The sequence below is a fragment of the Carcharhinus amblyrhynchos genome, chromosome X (assembly GCF_965287045.1).
Source record: "Carcharhinus amblyrhynchos chromosome X, sCarAmb.v2.hapA, whole genome shotgun sequence".
Taxonomy (NCBI): Eukaryota; Metazoa; Chordata; class Chondrichthyes; order Carcharhiniformes; family Carcharhinidae; genus Carcharhinus; species Carcharhinus amblyrhynchos.
In genome coordinates this window covers 10,098,210-10,116,908 of record NC_137359.1, presented here as the reverse complement: position 1 = coordinate 10,116,908, position 18,699 = coordinate 10,098,210, and the positions used below count along the sequence as shown (strand labels likewise).

At 43.2% G+C, this 18,699-nt stretch overlaps 1 protein-coding gene across 2 annotated transcripts in view; it reads left to right on the top strand.

The window, feature by feature from the left end:
* The first annotated feature begins 11,455 nt into the window (after window positions 1–11,455).
* LOC145361859 (polypeptide N-acetylgalactosaminyltransferase 6-like) overlaps window positions 11,456–18,699 on the top strand; it is a 78,557-nt gene continuing 71,313 nt past the window's right edge. The window contains exon 1 of one of the 2 annotated variants that reach the window (XM_080217843.1): window positions 11,456–11,623. The gene's annotated coding sequence lies outside the window, so the exon portion shown is untranslated. Of the gene's footprint in view, window positions 11,624–11,808; window positions 11,885–18,699 lie in introns of those variants that run through there. The other variant, XM_080217844.1, reaches the window with a different exon arrangement.

Below are 18,699 nucleotides of genomic sequence, written 5' to 3'. Positions count from 1 at the left end.
CTCTTCTGGGTCTTTCCTGTTGGTGGGACAGAACATTGTAAGAAGTCTGACAACACCAGGTTAGAGTCCAACCAATTTATTTGATAGTAAACTCACAAGCTTTTGGGGTTTGCCCCTTCGTCAGGTGAATGGAGAGTTCTGGCCTCAGACAGAGCATATAACAGTGCACACAGTTTACAGAATACTGATTAGAATGAGAGTCTTTACAACTAACCTGCTATTCAAGTCTTAAAGATGCAGACAATATGAGTGGGAAGAGCATTAGGTATAGGTTAAAGAGATATGTATTGTCTCCAGACAGGACAGTAAGTGAGATTTTGCAAACCCAGGCAAGTCACGGGGGTTACAGATAGTGCGATGTGAACCCAAGATCCCTGTTGAGACCGTCCTCATGCGTGCGGAACTTGGCTATCAGTCTCTGCTCAGCAACTCTGTGCTGTCGTGTGTCGTGATCACCAACAACCTGCCCTGGTCCCCCCATGCCGACACTATAGTTAAGAAAGCCAACCAACACGTCTACTTTCTCAGAAAACTAAGGAAATTTGGCATGTCAGCTATGACTCTCTCCAACTTTTACAGATGCAACATAGAAAGCATTCTTTCTGGTTGTATCACAGCTTGGTATGGATCCTGCTCTGCCCAAGACCGCAAGAAACTACAAAAGGTCATGAATGTAGCCCAATTTTGGCACAAGCCCCCAGCTGTTCGCAAGTAGAGGAAGTGAGGAGGACTTTGCAAGGTCAGGAGGGCTGAGGTGCCATTGTCATTTCCGTTTTGGCAGCTGCTGGGATGGGATTTGTCCTTGTGCCTGAACAGCAGTATCCTGGGCCTCTGGTTTACTAATGCAGTAACATTACAACAAAACCATCTCCTTCCCCTTTACCAGTGACACGTCGGCCATCGTGTTGGGCCTGGATACATGAGGCAGCTCGAATGAGTTTGAGGGGGAACGAGGAGCGAGCATCAAATCAGTTCGAGCGAACATCATTATCTCCCTTGTTCTATCTGTTCAGCAGCTGTGAATGCTTCTCACTGTCCCTGGTCTAGCTGGTTTGAAAACTTGATTCATTTATCCCAGGAATCCACTCTTTATGATGAATTCGAGATAAACAATGTGCTACAAACTCCCCAACCTACAGCCCACTATCCTGTGATGTGACCAAAGTAACAAGACTTATAGGGAGGGGATTTGTTCCAAAGTGACAGACCTCAATAACATAAATTAACCTTTAACTCATGGTACAGCCCAAGAGCAATATTTCAAACAAGAAAGGCTTGGGAGACACTCAAGTCATTAAAAGGAAAGGTGTGAGTAACTGAATGAACAGATTTGTCTAATCATATGGCATTTCAATCACAGTTTTAGCTACATATCATACAAGTTAATTTCACAAACCATGGTTAATGATCTGATAACATGCAAATTAACCAGCTGGAGCTTCCAAATATTTTCACACTGCCACTGCACAGCAGCTGAAACCAAATCCCTCACTTTACTTCCCTATAGATGTAAAAGAGATTGGCTGCTTGACAATGTGATGGGGGAAATGACACTGTGCTGCTCTGAGTAATGCTCTCTGACTCAAGCAGGACATTGGGCGGTGCTGGCAGCCAATTTTCTTTTATTATTCCCAACGAGCACTCAACGAAGTACCCACTTCAGAATAGTGTATGGAGTAACGAACCCTGAGAAGGAGTGACAAGGCAGCAACCTCAGCAAAGAGTAAGGCTGATGATGTTGTTCACTTAGCCGGCATAATCAAGGACCCCCACACACCACTGACACATTCTCTTCCACCTTCTTCTGTCGGGAAAAAGATACAAAAGTCTGAGGTCACCCAAGAACAGCTTCTTCCCTGCTGCTGTCAGATTTTTGAATGGACCTACCTCACATTAAGTTGATCTTTCTCTACACCCTAGCTATGACTATAACACTACATTCTGTACCCTCTCCTTTCCTTCTCTATGAATGGTATGCTTTGTCTGTATAGTGCACAAGAAACAATACTTTTCACTGTATCCCAATACATGTGACAGTAATAAATCAAATCAAATCAAATAAGGATACAAACCATAAAAATATTTCCATTGCTCAGCAAGTTTATTGTATATGTTAAATAGATTGTTGACTCTACCATCAGTCCCTCCGTCCCAGGTGTCAAGTGTTCCCACGGCAGGTTGTCATTATTCCTCCTTTGTGATCAGTCAGAGTATCATCTCAATTTTTGCAGTGAGTTGTCTTTTTATTTATTCATTCATGGGATGTGAGTGTCACTGGCCGGGCCCAGCATTTATTGCCCATCTCTAACTGCCCTCCATTTCTGAGGGCATTTAAGAGTCAACCACATTGCTGTATGTCTAGAGTCACATGTCGGCCAGACCGGGTAAGGACAGCAGATTTCCTTCCCGAAAGGACATTAGTGAACCAGATGGGTTTTTCTCACAATCGACAATGGTCTCATGGTCATTGTTAGAATTCTAATTCCAGATTTTTTTTTGTTGAATTCAAATTTCATAATCTGCCGTGTGGGATTGAAACCCAAGTCCCCAGATCTTGCCTTGGGTCTCTGGATTACTAGCGCAGTGCCAATACCATTATGCCTGGATTACTAAAGGCGTCACAGTGGCACAGTGGTTAGCCTGCTGCCTCACAGCGCCAGGGACCCGGGTTCGATTCTCAGTTTAGGTCACTGTGTGGAGTCTGCATGTTCTCCTCATGTCTGTGTGTCTGGCTGCTCCGGTTTCCTCCCACTGTCCACAAGACGTGCTGGTCAGGTGGATTGGCCATGCTAAATTCTCCCTCAGTGTACCCAAACAGGCGCCAGAGTGTAGCGACTAGGAGATTTTCACAGTAGCTTCATTGCAGTGTTAATGTAAGCCTACTTATGACACCAATAAATAAAGGTTAAAAACTTCAGTCCAGTGACAATATCACTCTGCTGTCTGTTGATCAGTGAGGCCTATTTTTGCTCGAAGCGAGTGTTTGCAGAATGAACACTCGAGATGGGATGATGGTTTTTCAGACAAGGCTATTTTAGCTGCCCTCACATGGGATCCTTAAAGTGAGAAGACACTTGCATCCCAGTAGTCTGACCTGGACTTGGCTCACCTGTTCGGGCGGGATGGGGTTGGTCTGAACCGTACTGGGACCAGAGTCCTGGCGAATCGTGTAAATAGGACTGTAGACAGGGCTTTAAACTAATTGGGGGGGGGAGGGTGCGAGGGTAGGTGACATTACGGGGTCTACAGTTAAGGAGACGGTACAGGTAAGGGAAGAGGCCGAGGATGTCCCAATAATAAAGGGAGTAGGGGGCGTGAGTATGGTTGGTGGTGTTCTGGCAAATAGGGTCCAGGTGAAGGCTGGGATGAAGGCACTTTATCTGAATGCACGAAGCATTCGGAATAAAGTGGATGAGCTGGTGGCGCAGATCGGCACAAATGGATATGATCTGGTGGCCATTACAGAGACGTGGCTGCAAGGTGACAGGGACTGGGAGCTGAATGTCCAGGGGTATCAAGTGTTTAGGAAGGATAGGCGAGAGGAAAAAGGGGGGGGCATAGCTCTGCTGATTAAGGATAGCATCAGGGTGGTAGCAAGGGATGATATAGGAACCAAAGAGCAGAACGTGGAATCGTTGTGGGTGGAGATTAGGAACAGCAAAGGGAGGAAGACGCTGGTGGGTGTCGTCTGTAGGCCCCCGAATAATGATCTGGAGGTGGGGTGGGCTGTTAACGCGCAAATAAGTGCGGCGTGCAGGAATGGGACGGCCGTAGTTATGGGAGATTTCAATCTGCATATTGATTGGTCGACCCATGTTGGACGTGGTGGGCTCGAGGAGGAGTTTTTGGAATGCTGCCGGGATAGTTTCCTGGAACAGTGTGTGTTGGAGCCGACGAGGGAGCGAGCTATCTTGGATCTGGTGTTATGTAATGAGGCGGGTAGAATTAGGGACCTTGTGGTGAAGGATCCTCTTGGGGAGAGTGATCATTGTATGGTGGAGTTTCTAGTGCAGATGGAGGAGGAGAAAGTGGGTTCCCGGACACACGTCCTTTGTTTGAACAGATGGGAGTACGGTAGGATGAGAGAAGAATTGGCGAATGTTGACTGGGGGAGCGCGTTGGAAGGTAGGTCTGCTGAGGAGCAGTGGAGGATCTTTAAGGAGGTCTTTCTTGGTGCTCAGCAGAAATTTATTCCGATGGTTAAAAAGGACCATAGGAGGAGAGGTAATAAGCCGTGGACAATGAGGAGGTGAAGGAAAGTGTTAAATTAAAAGCGGAGGCGTTTAGAGTAGCTAAGAGTAGTGGGCGAGAAGAGGATTGGGAGAGGTTTAAATGTCAACAAAGATTGACAAAGAAGTTGATAAAGAAGGGTAGGAGAAACTATGAAGCTGGGCTAGCGCTTAATATAAAAAAGGATAGCAAGAGTTTTTATAAATATATAAAAAGGAAGAGGCTGGCTAGGGTGAACGTTGGACCCTTAGAGGATGAGAGGGGAGACTTAGTGGTAGGGGATGGGGAAATGGCTGAGGTCTTGAATAACTTTTTTGTTTCGGTCTTCACGGAGGAAGACGTGAATAATTTGCCGGGTGTTAGCGATGGAAAGGTGGTAGGACTGGAGGGTCTCGATGACATTATTGTTACTAGAGAGGCGGTGCTCGACAGACTGGAGGGACTGATTGTGGACAAGTCCCCAGGACTGGATGGAATGCATCCGAGGGTTCTGAAAGAAATGGCGGAGGTGATAGTGGATGCCTTGGTGGTTATTTTCCAGACGTCGCTGGATTCCGGGGAAGTGCCGGAAGATTGGAAAGCGGCTAATGTTACGCCGTTGTTTAAGAAGGGTACCAGGCAAAAGGCAGGGAATTATAGGCCAGTTAGTTTAACGTCTGTTGTGGGTAAAATGTTAGACTCCGTCATCAAGGAGGAAATAGCGAGGCATCTTGAGGGGAATTGCTTGATAGAGCAGACACAGCACGGTTTCGTTAAGGGGAAGTCGTGTCTGACAAATTTATTGGAGTTCTATGAGGATGTGTCTAGGGCGGTGGATAGAGGAGAGCCGGTGGATGTGGTCTTTCTTGATTTTCAGAAGGCGTTTGACAAGGTACCTCACAAGAGGTTATTGCAGAAGGTAAGGGGGCACGGAGTTGGGGGTAGGGTGTTAGCGTGGATAGAGGATTGGTTGTCAAATAGGAGGCAGAGAGTGGGGGTTAATGGGTGCTATTCGGATTGGCGGTTGGTGACTAGTGGAGTGCCCCAGGGGTCGGTGCTGGGGCCTCAGCTATTTACCATTTATATAGATGATCTGGAGGAGGGAACCGAGTGTATGGTGTCGAAATTTGCTGATGACACCAAGATTGGTGGAACGGCAAATTGCGCAGAGGGTGTGGAGAGTCTGCAGAAGGATCTAGATAGGCTGGGCGAATGGGCCAGGAAATGGCAAATGGAATTTAATGTTGGCAAGTGCGAGGTGGTCCACTTTGGCAGGAATAATGGTAGGAAGGACTATTACTTACAGGGTGAAAAACTGCAGCATGCAACGGTGCAGAGGGACCTCGGGGTCCTTGTGCATGAGTCGCAAAAACCCAGCCTGCAGGTGCAGCAGGTGGTCAGGAAGGCTAATGGGATGCTGGCTTTCATAGCGAGGGGGATTGAATATAAAAGTAGGGAGGTCTTGCTGCAGCTGTATAGGGCATTGGTGAGGCCGCAGCTGGAGTACTGTGTGCAGTTTTGGTCGCCGCACTTACGCAAGGATATTTTGGCCTTGGAGGGAGTGCAGAGGAGGTTTACTAGGCTGATACCAGAGTTGAGGGGGTTGAGCTATGAGGAGAGGCTGAATAAACTAGGCTTGTACTCGTTAGAGTTTAGAAGAAAGAGGGGAGATCTCATTGAGACGTATAAGATGATGAATGGGATGGATAGGATAGAGGTGGAGAGGCTCTTCCCACTCAGAAAGGACAGTAGGACTAGGGGGCACAGCCTCAAGATAAAGGGGAGGCGGTTTAGAACGGAGTTGAGGAGGAACTTCTTCACTCAAAGGGTGGTGAATCTCTGGAATTCTCTGCCCGTTGAAGTGGTGGAGTCTGCCTCGCTAAATATTTTTAAGACGCGGGTTGATGGGTTTTTGATAAGCGAGGGGTTAAGGGTTATGGGGAGAGGGCGGGAATGTGGAACTGAGCCACGACAGATCAGCCATGATCTTATTGAATGGCGGGGCAGGCTCGAAGGGCTAGATGGCCTACTTCTGCTCCTATTTCTTATGTTCTTATGTTCTATCACCCAATTCCCTTGTGTACTGTTTTAATCTGTTGGATTAACAGATATTTTAAATTAGCACACAATACGTTTAACAAATCATTAGTCAGCAAAGGAAATTAAATCTCAGTCAGTTCTGGCAATGAGAGAACTGTATACATTTCATTATTCTTAACAAAGGATCTATCAGGGCAGAATATAAATAAACAGAGTCCATATGGTTGGCATTTAGTGCAACAAACACAAAGTGAGGAAAGGTCCTAAATTCAGAACATGTTTGTGCTGCAATGTTTTGGCGAGTTTGAAAAACCCTGTTTTAATGATTCATACTTGAACGTAATACATGAATAGTCACAAAGTCATCCCAGAAACCAGGTAAGGGCAAGGGATATGGTTCCAAAAATCACTCCAGGTTAAGCCATTGCCAACAGCACCATTTTTCTGGCAAAAACAGTGCAACAGATTGAAAGCTATTGAAATAAATAGTTTTTTTACACAAACAGATTGCAAATCTGTTGAAATGTGGTGGGTTTTTTTTGATGCAGTCATCCAGACAGAAGCATATTGGGCCTGATCTCAAAGTAGGGCACCTGGCAGTGTGTGCCATTAAACTTTTCCCCCTGCACTCTTCAGCTCAAAATATTGCTTAAGGACAGGGCACATGGGACCTTGATGAATGATGGGACCAACAGTCTGTCTCCATAATCTGTGAGAGTTAATAGAAAGATTCAGTGAAGGTTTACCAGGCTGATGTATGAGGAGAGATTGACGAGGCTCGGATTGTTTTCACTGGAGTTCAGATGAATGAGGGGAGATCTCATAGAGACTTATAAAATTCTAACAGGACTAGACAGGGTAGATGCAGGGAGGATGTTCCCGATGGTGGGGGAAGTCCAGGATCAGGGGTGACAGTCTGAGGATTTGGGGTAGAACATTTAGGATGTAGATGAGGAGACATTTCTTCTCCCGGTGAGCCTGTGGAATTCATTCCCACAGGAAGTAGTTAATGCCAAAACATTGAATGTATTCAAGAAGCAGCTAGATACAACACTTGGGGCGAATGGGATCAAAGGCTATGCGGAGAAAGCAGGATTAGGCTATTGAGTTGGATGATCAGCCATGATGGTGATGAATGGCGGAGCAGGCTCGAAGGGCCTCCTACTTCTATCTTCTTTGTTTCTATGAAAGAAACAGTGGAATGATGGAGAAAAATGAATTAGAGTCAAATCGGGTACAGAAAGATAAATGGTGGGTGGAGGAGAAGGAGCCTAGATTTGTGAAAGAGAAACAAATGTTGAAAAATATGAAATTTGATACTATTAAAAAATTTAACAATTTATTACAGACAGAAATGAGACCTGGTGGAGGGAGGGAGGGGACTCGCTGCCATTCTGCATTGGGATCACTAGCAGAGGGAGGGAAGAGGGCGATTGGGACTGGCCATCCAGGTGAGTGGCTGATCTCTGCTCTGACAGATCGGCGCAGGCACAGTGGCCCACTCAGAGCTATGCTGCCGGCCTCTCCAGCAGGAATGGTCCTGTCCCTGATTTCAGAGTGAATCACGCTCCTGCATTCTGTGATGCACAATGTTGGAGATTCATTCTGGAAATCACGCTTAAAAAAAAAGCTGGATTTACTCCCATTTTTCTGCATGTTGGAAACTTAGAATGTTTTTGGGAGAATCCTGGCCCCAGTTTAAATTGTTTCCTTTCTGGTCTGTAAAGATTGCCATTTCATTAACAATTCATTAGAAGGATACTTCAATGACTAATTAAGAAATTCAATGGGCAATAATGTACAAGTTGGATATATCACCGTGTGTTCATAGTCGCTGGGTCAAAATCCTGGCATTCCCTTACTAACAGCATTGTGGGTCTGCAGCATTTCAAGAAGACAGCTCACCACCACCTTCTCAAGGGCAACTAGGGATGGGCAATAAATGCTGGCCCCAGCATATCCCATGAATGAATAGAAAAAAAAGTTCTTAAAAGGAATAGATAAGGAATGAAATGCCATTTGTGCAAAGCCAACAATGAAGCAACATCAATTGAACAGAGAGTTCTCGAGATTTGCAACTCATGCCATATCCCTTCATCCCTTAAACTTTTTGACCACTGCACACATTTATACGGATGTGCATGGTTAACACACTTTGGTCCATAATGTTTTCCCAATTCGTTAGTAATTGAGATGCAACAGCCCAACATCCCACACATTGTGTAGCACAAGTTGATGCCAGGATACAGCAATTTTGCAGAAAAGTGCCAGCCATGGTGGAAATGCCGGTCGCTGAGCAGATTGGGAGCAAAGTAGTTACTTGCCCTAATTGAGCCATTTCTTCACAAAAGGTCCCTTAACTTTTGCTTTCCACCATGCCCAACAGAACATTCAGTGCCAGAGCCTCAGTCTGAGGGGCACTATGGAAGCCAATCTGTCTCTTGTCCTAAGCCCACCCTGAGCTGCACATTCTTTAACAAATTGGGGCAGAGAATCAGTAAGGATTGTTTCACCTCACTGTATTTACAAGGCTAAATATACAGATTTACATACCACATTCTCCCTGATGTCAAGAGAACTTTGCATTCTAGGTCCAACTATCTTTAGTTGCTTCAGCAATGACCTTCACTGCATCTCAAAGTCAGACGTGGGGATGTTCGCTGATGATTGCAGGGTCATCTAAACACAAAACGTTGGCTCTATTCTCTCTCTCTACAGATGCTGTCAGACCTGCTGGGATTTTCCAGCATTTTCTGTTTATGTTTCAGATCCCAGCATTCGTAGCCTGCATCCTGCTTTTGCTTTTATCATAGAAATATGTCATTTGGACCACCCAGTCCATGTTGGTCTTTATTCTCCATATGGGTAATCTCCTAATGTGGGTATGCCGGCGTTGGATAATAAATAGGTTGGACTAAAACCTGGTGTTGTCAGACTTTTTACTGTAATCTCCTAATGCCATTTATCCACTCTGTTCCCCAAACTCCTTACTCCCCTTTCCTTCAACTCCCTATCTAACCTATTCTTAAAAGTTGTCATAGTTCTCTGGCAATGCATTCTTCAACCTCAGAATCTGCTGCATAAAAACATTTGTCAACACGAGTAACTTATTTGATTTGACAGCAACACTGCTTTGTTCTGGACCTTTCAAATCAAGGGAAATGTTGATTCTTTGATCTCTACTTTCTGAATTGTTGCAGACCAAGTACAAGAATCAATGAATTAGCTTAACATTATTTCAATACAAGTTTTTCCTCTTTACCAACTCTCTACAACACATCCATTATTTTACCTTCAGACGTTTGCTACACTTGATTTAGTGGGTGGGGAGCAATTAACAGTGGGTGGGTCAACTTCACTGTGGTGATTATGGAAACAATGCCTGAAAGATCACACACCTGAATCAACACTTAGAAAACTCTGGCAACCACAGGGTCCTAATGCTTGTCCAGTTTGGTTGGCTCCAACAGTGGCACTTATTGAGGATTTCCTCTGTGTGTCACCTGTAAGAAAATCGGAAAGCCACAGGTTCACAAATCATTCTGAAGAAATTACCAAGTGCTTAAAGTGGCTGCCAATATTTGTTCTCTGTGAAGTCAGCAGAGAGGGGAAAAGTAGGACTCCAGCATCAAGAGTTTAAAAAGACCTGCAACTGCTGGAATTCACACATAATTCCAATTTCAACATGAACTATTTGAAAACAAAACATTTAGTACACTGGATGGGTGATCTGGGATCAATGTTTAGCATTTGTATACCCCAACCAAGAGGAAGAAATTCTCCTACTGTTCTGGTGATTATTCCTCTCTCATCTCATTAGAAAAAAAACAGATGAAATACTTTAGTTAACTCACTATGTTTTGCACTCTCTCCATTCCTCCTCCCCTATGTACTCTATGAACGGTATGTTTTTGTCTGTATAGTGCACAAGAAGCAACATTAAAGTTTATTTATTAGGGTACCATGGTAACATAGTGGTTATCACTGCTGCTTAACAGCGCCAGGGACCCAGATTTGATTCCTGGCTTGGGTCACCGTCTGTGTGGAGTTTGCACGCTCTCCCTGCATCTGCGTGGGTTTCCTCTGGGTGCTCCGGTTTCCTCCCACGTTCTGAAAGATGTGCTGGTTAAGTGCATTGACCCAAACAGGCACCAGACTGTAGCAACTAGGGGAATCTCACAGTAACTTCATTGCCGTGTTAGTATAAGCCTTACTTATGACCAATAAATAAACAAACTTTATAAACAAGTAAGTTTACATGAACACTACAATGAAGTTACTGTGAAAATCCCCTAGTCACCATACTCCAGTGCCTGTTTGGGTTCACTAAGCGAGAATTTAGCATAGCCAATACAGCTGGCCAGCGCATCTTTTGGACTATGAGAAGGAAACTGGAGCACCCAGACGAAACCCACACAGACTTGAGGAGAATGCACAGACAGTGACCCAAGCCAAGAATTGAACCCAGGTCCCTGGTGCTGTGGGGCAGCACAATCACTGTGCCACATCCCAATACATGTGGCAATAATAAATCAATTCAAATCTAATTCCATTTGTGGGACTTTAGTATTTACAAAATAACTATGACATTCAATCAGTAACAGTTGCCCTTCAAAGAAACTCAATGGATGTGAAGTACCTTGGGAGAGAGACTTCAGAAAGTGCTGAATGAATTTCAATTCTTTCTTTGAAAAGGTTGAATGGAGTTACTTTGGCAAATTTCAGACTTAACATTGTCCTCAATGTTGGCTGTCCTGTCACCCAATTATGAATTGGACCTTACCACAAACAAAGGTTACTGTATTTTTTCGTACACGTCTTTCTCATTATTTTCCATTTGCCTGAAGAGGGGTGGGAGAGAGTCGTCAGCCTCTTCACACTGACGCTGTCAATCCCCCGCTCCCCCCCCACGAAGAATTGTTTTAATGGGATGAGTTCATTGTTAACCCCAGTGTAGAACATTCTCATTTCAGATCAGTTCTTCATTCCTTAAGCTGCTGTCTTTCAGATGACTGGAGATTTCCTGATCTACAGCACCCACCTGAGCCAAAAAATAGAGTCGTCTTTGAGAATAAGTGCTTCTGAAATCGCGCGCTTGCTCTTCTGAGGGAGGGATTATTTGGGCGCTAGGACCCAACAGGATCTGTAAGCAGCTTTACACCTGCTACAACGGTTCGAGACGCTGCAGTGTGTGTGTCTTGCTCTGTCTCCGTTGAGTTCGTGTTCAGCCCTATTACTTAGGGCGTCCAAGATTAGTTTTGGTTGCTCGCCCTTTGCAATTACTGGTGAATTGTTTGTAAAACGGCTACAGAATGAGGACAGTCTGAAGTTTTCTACGCTTCCTACATTTGCTGCCCTTCCGCTCGGATCTAAGGTACTTTTGGTCGCTGGTCTCCTTTCGATTTCAGATAGATGGCTGGATAAATGGGAGCCAATTTGTAACAAGGGATATTTTCCAAGTTCTAAGCGGAGGGTAAAGTGAAACTGAATTGTGATTGACTTAAGAAATTGACACACAGGACAGAGTACGTGTGAAACTTAAAAAAAAATCTATGTCTTGTTTTGAGGAAGGGGATATTCGCATTTCAGGGGGAAATGCCTTGTCATTTCCGCGACGGGTGACACTTACTCCTCGGTAAGTCTCTCTCATGAAGTTTCCTGAGTGACATATTTTTCGGAACTTCTGTGTGTTGGCTTTAAGGAAAAGATAACTTCTTGGAGTTGATCTTTAGGTTTTGCAGTTGTTTGTGTTTCCTGTGGCTTGCAGATAACGATGCCACACGTGTGACTTTGATGCAAGCGGATTAAAATGCTCAAAGCTTTTTGTATTGAGTGTGTGGAATTGACTAGAGGCTCTCAAAGGGTTAAGATGGCTGCTCCTTTTGAATAATTTAATGTTTTGAAGTATCTGTTTAAACCAGTTCAGATAATTTCAGGTGAGTAAGCTGGAAACTTGTGTTTTATTTTTAAAAATGAGAGTTTGCTTTTACTCTGAATTCTTGGCTTTGCTCATTTGAAGAGAGACCATGTCCACGTGTCCCTTTTTAAAAATGCAATGTTTTGTATAGTTGAGCTAAAACTAATAATGGGCATGGTGGCACTGTTCTGAAGCTCTAGGTTCCAACATACTTAGATTAAAATAATAGGTTAGGTATTTGAATGTCCATAAATGACTAAATTGGTTTGATTTCCAACCATCTTAAGTTAGTTGCTGTCAACTGGAGTCAGCATTGCCTCTGGGTTAAGGAGGGAGAAATTGTTAAGTTCTGACGCCTCTACTATCCAGGACATTAAGTGAGGACAAGATCGGGTTTCGAATGCAGAAATAGACCAGCATAAGCAGCAATAACAACTTACTGAATTTATTTTTGTAAATATGTTATCAAAACTTGTACTTTACTCAAAAAAAAGGTGTCCCAGTATTGCACGTAGAATTACGTAGGGGAAAAAGGCCTACTTTGTCCATAGCAAGATTCTGCAGATAGTGACAATAGTCTATTTTCATGGGTATAGCTGGGGGTATATTGGTCAGGGCAACGCCCTGTTATTCAAACTAGGCCATGGGATCTTTAACATTCACCTGAACACACAGACAAAACCTTATTTTAATGCCTCACCAAAAGACATCACCTCTGACAATGTAATGCCTCTGTTGTACACAGGTGTGCCAGAGTAGGTAATATTGCATCCAAAAGTGGATTTGAGCCAACATTCTTCCTTCCCTCTAACCCAAAAGTGAAGTTGTTGCCAACTAAAGTTAGTTGACTCGTTTTCTTTCCTTTTCCCACAAAGCATTAGAAATTGTCCCACTAACGAGTTTGTGGTGGCAACTACGTGCTTGCTGATACCATAAATGTTTGGCCCAGCCAACTTGTTATCTTGGGTATGTTGAATATGGAGTTTGTTTGACGTGCATGAGACTTCACATCCATTTGTTACTAGTTAGAACACGGATCCTACACCTGTCAATCTACGGCACAATAGAAAGGTATTACAAAATTACTTTCAGAAGTAACTGTGACATTTATGGGATCCTTATTTTGAAAAATGAAGACACAATTAATCACCAATACATGAAAATTGTGTTTATTGTGGTAACTAATCGTGATAGTAATTCAAACACTTCAGTGATACTGGGACATTTTTCGATTAATGTTGAACTTTCCCTAGAAAATGACAACTTATTTAAATTCAGTTTTCTGTGTGGATGGATTCTGATTTACAAAGAAGCTCCAGGGAAAAACTTGGAAAGCAGTAAAGCTCATGCATTGAGAGATACTATTCATGGAATATCTGCTAATGCATTAAAATACCTAACACCTTATTAGAGCATTACAAGTTACACAATTCAGTCATTGCTTCTTGGAAGTTGTGTAACTAGACATGTTGACCATCCTTTGCTAAGGAACATGCCACAAGTAGTTACAATGCAATTCATGACTAGTGAATCTTTTTTTTGGTGAGGGAGGGATGTTAACTAGGGGCATTCCTTGATCATTGTATAATGCCATGAATATCTACTGGCGCAAGCAGGAGACTTTCTCCAACGCATGGCACGGTAGCGCACTGATTAGCACTGCTGCCTCACAGCTTCAGGGACTTGAGTTCAATTCCTGGCCTCGAGTCACTGTCTGTGTGGAGTTTGCACATTTTCTCTGTGTCTGCATGGGTTTCCTCTGGGTGCTCCAGTTTCCTCCCACAGTCCAAAGATGTGTGGGTACGGTGGATTGGCCATGCTAAATTGCTCCTTAGTGTCCTGGGATGTGTAGGTTAGAGGGATTAGTGGGGTAAATGTGTGGAGTAGTGGGGGTAAGGCTTAGGTGGAATTGTGGTTGGTGCAGACTCAATGGGCCAAATGGCCTCCTGCACTGTAGAGTTTCTATGATTGATTCACCCTTTATAGTACTTGCAAGGGGTTAGGTGGCAGGTTTTGTAAATCCCTGCAAAACTGGTGCCTTTTGCTCTTCCCTCAACCAGGGCTAACAATTGGCTCTAATCCTGGGGGAAAACAATGCCCATTTGTTTCTCTTGTCTACTGTAAAATGCAACAATCTGAGGACCGGTTTGTACAAGTTGACTGACAGGTGATGTTTTTCCTGTTGGTCAACAGTTGGTGGCCATTTGGCTTTGAAGAAAGGTAGGTAAAAAGGCACAGTGCAGTATGCTTGTAGCCCCTGGTGAATTAAGTCAAGCTGAATCATCAATGTGAATGCGGGCAATGCTTTTTAAAATCAGTTCATTGTTCTTTAATTATGGAGAGTGACTAATATTTGCAAAATTATGTAATAAAATTCAAATAGGGTGCCTGACTTCGTGTTCACGTTCACTGTGAATGGAGGAGATCTTTATTCTCATTTAAAGCATAAGAATTATCGTTGGGTCATTATAATCCAGCAGGTTGAAAAGAACCAGTTGTACTGCCAACAAAAGAGAAAATGCGGGAAAATCTCAGCAAGTCTGGCAGTATCTGTAAGGAGAGAAAAGAGCTGACGTTTTGAGTCTAGATGATCCTTTGTCAAAGTTGGACTGCCACATGTTCTGGTACATTGCGACAACAATTAGAACTTGAGTGGATGTGCATTGCACTAATTTCCATCAATTGTTTTGGTGTGATGAAGGCTGGTCTCCTGTCTGTGACACTTCTTGAAGGGCAGGTTCTTATTAACTGTAACTGAACTACTCATTGAAGAGCTACTGAAATGGACCATGAATTTTTGAACAAATGATTGAAGCTACTGTACTTAATCTGCAGATTTATTCTTGCCTCTGCATGGTTTTACTACTTGTAAATCAAGCTAAACTAACAATTTATTATGTGATTTGTCAATATGGTGTCTTCCTACTAATTTGTCAAGATCAGGAGTACGTTGTACTTGTTCCAATAGCACAAAAGATTTGTCAACCTGTGGCACAATACTTCAGTTATTTCACGTATCGAGTCAAATTTCAGTTCAGAGAAAGCATGAGGTTGTCCAGGGGAAGCTAACTTTTGTAGTGAAAAGAGTACTGGAACATACCTTGAATTGAAATGCTGCATCAACCCCAAGCACTTGATTATACCCCATGACATAGGGAGAGTTACTCCCTGAGCATTATGATTCAAGAAGGTTCAGGAGGAAATCATGCCAAAAGGTTTTGTGCGCAGCATGTTGTGCCGGCATACAGTACACTGTCATGTGTCAAAAAATAAATACTGGCCCATGTTTCTCCACACAACAAATTCTCACCAAGAGATCAGAATCCCTACAGTGCAGGAGAGGCCAGTCAGCCTGTCGAGTCTACACTGACCACAATCCCACCCAGGCCCTATCTCCATAACCCCGCCTATTTACCCTACCTAATCCCCCTGACACTTGGGAACAATTTAGCATGACTCATCAACCTAACGCATGTCTTTGGCCTGTGGGAGGAAACCGAAGCACCCAGAGGAAGCCTACGCAGACATGGGGAGAACGTGCAAACTCCACATGGACAGTCACCCAAGGCTGGAACTGAATCAGGGTCCCGGGTGCTGTGAGGCAGCAGTGCTAACCACTCTGCCACTGTGCTGCCCGATTGTACAGGATAATAGTGATAGCACACAGATACTACTGCAAGAATAGTGGCAGGACCTACATATAGACTTCATCTCTTAAAGGCTTCATAGCAATTTAATTTCTCCAATACAGATACTGAAATGACAGCACTGAGGCCTTGCTCTGGTACAGGAACAATTTGGGTTATTTGTAGCTGAACCAGTTTGACCAACATGGTGCACATAGCACATTTCAAAAACCAAATATTATTTTAAATATTTCATCCAGAGATCCCAGTTTGGTCAACTGATACATCCGCTGCTTGTCAGGTTGGCAAATGATTGTCAGTTTTTACCCAAGGGCTAATGCCACACCCATTCTGAACAACTAAGCTGACTGCAACTGGTTGGCTGACATCACACCGATACTGGCCACACCTGGAACAAAAGCAGCATTTTCCAGATGTAAATGAAAAGGTGTTGGATTGAATGGAAAATGCTGCAGAGGTGACATTCCAGTTGGCAACATGCTCAATAAAAGTTCAAGTTCGATGTTGATTTCAAATGACCCTATGCCAGCTCACCACCTCTACTCCAATGAACTCCCACTCTCTCAAGTTCCTGAGGATGCCAATAGCTAAAAGAGGTCAAAAACGTGACACAAGAAGGTTCTAACATTACTAAACACAATTTCACTCGGCCCACAGGATAGCTGGTGTGGGAAACACAAATTCTGCTATGCTGCGACAGGGTTTCTGACGTGCACAATTTTGGGCAACATGGAAGAGGTTTTTACTCCTGTATCAAACCTGGGTTGTACCTGTGCTAGGGGTGTTTCCATTCACCAGCTTCAACACCTTTTTCATCCAGAGCAAAACATTCAAGTATAAAAGAAGCTCTTTCTCCCACCTGCCACCCCCCCCTTCCCCATTTAATAAAGGTTTTAAAATGACTCAGAACTGGCTTTGAATGTGTCTTTTGAGAAGACATACGGTGTCATTTTTATTTGAAAAAGCAGCAGTGGGAACACAGTGGGTGTTGTGAAAGCTTAACTGAAGAATGAGATCATAGACTGAATCCTACAATCAAGCTGCCTCTCAATTACAACCCACTATGTAACCACGCAGGCATTGCAGCTACAGTTGTACCGTGAGTTTACTCTCCCAAGTTGCTTTTTTAGAAACATTTTAAAAATTGAAAAGTTTTAGAATTATCCCTGCTCCATCTTTGACTTTCAGCTGTTGAATCCAATGTGATATTAGGTTCAAGCTCAGCTAACTGTTGGTTTTATCTCACAACCCTAATGTTTTACCTTCGTGCTACCTTCAGAGGAAAAAAACAACCTCCACGCCTTGTCACCCAGTTTCAGAAAACTTAGTTCTGTCCAGTGACTTCTCTCAAACTCTGAACGTCGCTTACTAACTATCAAAGTATATTGATAGTTAAAAATGCAGTCTGAAAGGGAAAAGCAGAATTTGTGTTTTTTAATATGTTGGGGGGGAAGCCACAAATGAGGAAGAATGCAAAGGGGCCCAGAATGTCATCTTACTTGGAGCCCAGCAAACTCCCTTTTTGCTCTTTTTCCCCCATCTGCCCAATACATATAGCAGCACGCTTTGAGTTGTAAATCTGAGGAACATGAGGTACCAGACTAGTACTCGATTAATCAAACTGTTCCAGTTCCAATTACTTTTTGTAGCGAGGGACCAGAGATGAAAAGAACTGCAGATTGCCCTAGCCAAAAGAGATTTGACTCTATTAGATTTGGATCCCTCAGGTGGGACAGCTATTACAGGTAAAAGCTCTGACTGTTTCTCAAAAGTGGCAGGTAGTAAATTCAATTTGATACTTTCCATTTGTCCTGATGGGACTAGGACTTATCTACACAAGCAGAGTCGCTTTGATTTGAAATAGGTGTTTGACCTCAAAACAAGACTTGTTTATCCCACCTGCCTTTACCGAAGGCAATTCCAGTTTTATATCTGTCTCATTATTCGAACAAAAGCTGCTTTTTTTAAAATCGAAACTGAATGGGAAGTGGGCTTTATTATTGCTCTGATCCAGAATGCACTCAGCTTTTGAGCCAAGGGTTTGGATGAGCTGCTAAATTTTGGCAGTTCCATAACCAGCCTCTTAATCAGCTTCCTCTGCACTGCTCTTTAGTGACAGCATAGCGAGATTGGGATTTTGGGGTGCAGAAAAATTGGCATGAATCCATGGTTTGATGTTCAGATACAGCAAGTTGTTACACCAGAATTGGATATTGTCACAGTCATTGCTTTGTGCAAATGTCATTACAACTATTTTGATGTAACCTGCCCCACAGGAAAGGACAAAGTGAGGCATTTATTTCTGTTTTTCTAAGTCTAAAATGTTATTGATGGAAAACGTGTATTCTTTTATTTGTTATTGGTCATCCTCTAGGGAAGAATGATCATAATATGATAGAATTTTATTTTGTCTGAGGATGGGAAACATGGATCTGCAACTAAAGCAATTTCAAAAGTATGATGATGGAGTTGGCTAAAATAGGCTGGGAAAATAGGTTTCAAAGGTAAGATGGCAGATATGCAGGTACAGACACTTAAGGAGATGATTTATAACTCTGATCAAAGATGTGCTCCATTTGAGAAAGAGAAACCCTACAAGAAGAATGAATCGTGCATGGATAACCTAGAAAGTTAAGGATGGTATCAAATTGAAAGAAAAGGCATACAAGTGTGGTTTAAGATTGGTGGTAGACCAGAAGGTTGGGAACGTTTTAGTAACCAGCAAAGGACAACTTAACAAAAAAATGAAGGGAGAAATTCTAATATGAATAAAATTAGAATGAGGGTAAATGAGCAAATATTTATATATTTAAAAAAAAAACAACAGCAAGGATTTCTCAGTACATAAAGAGTAGCTGATGTAAGTATTGGTCCCTTAGTGGATGA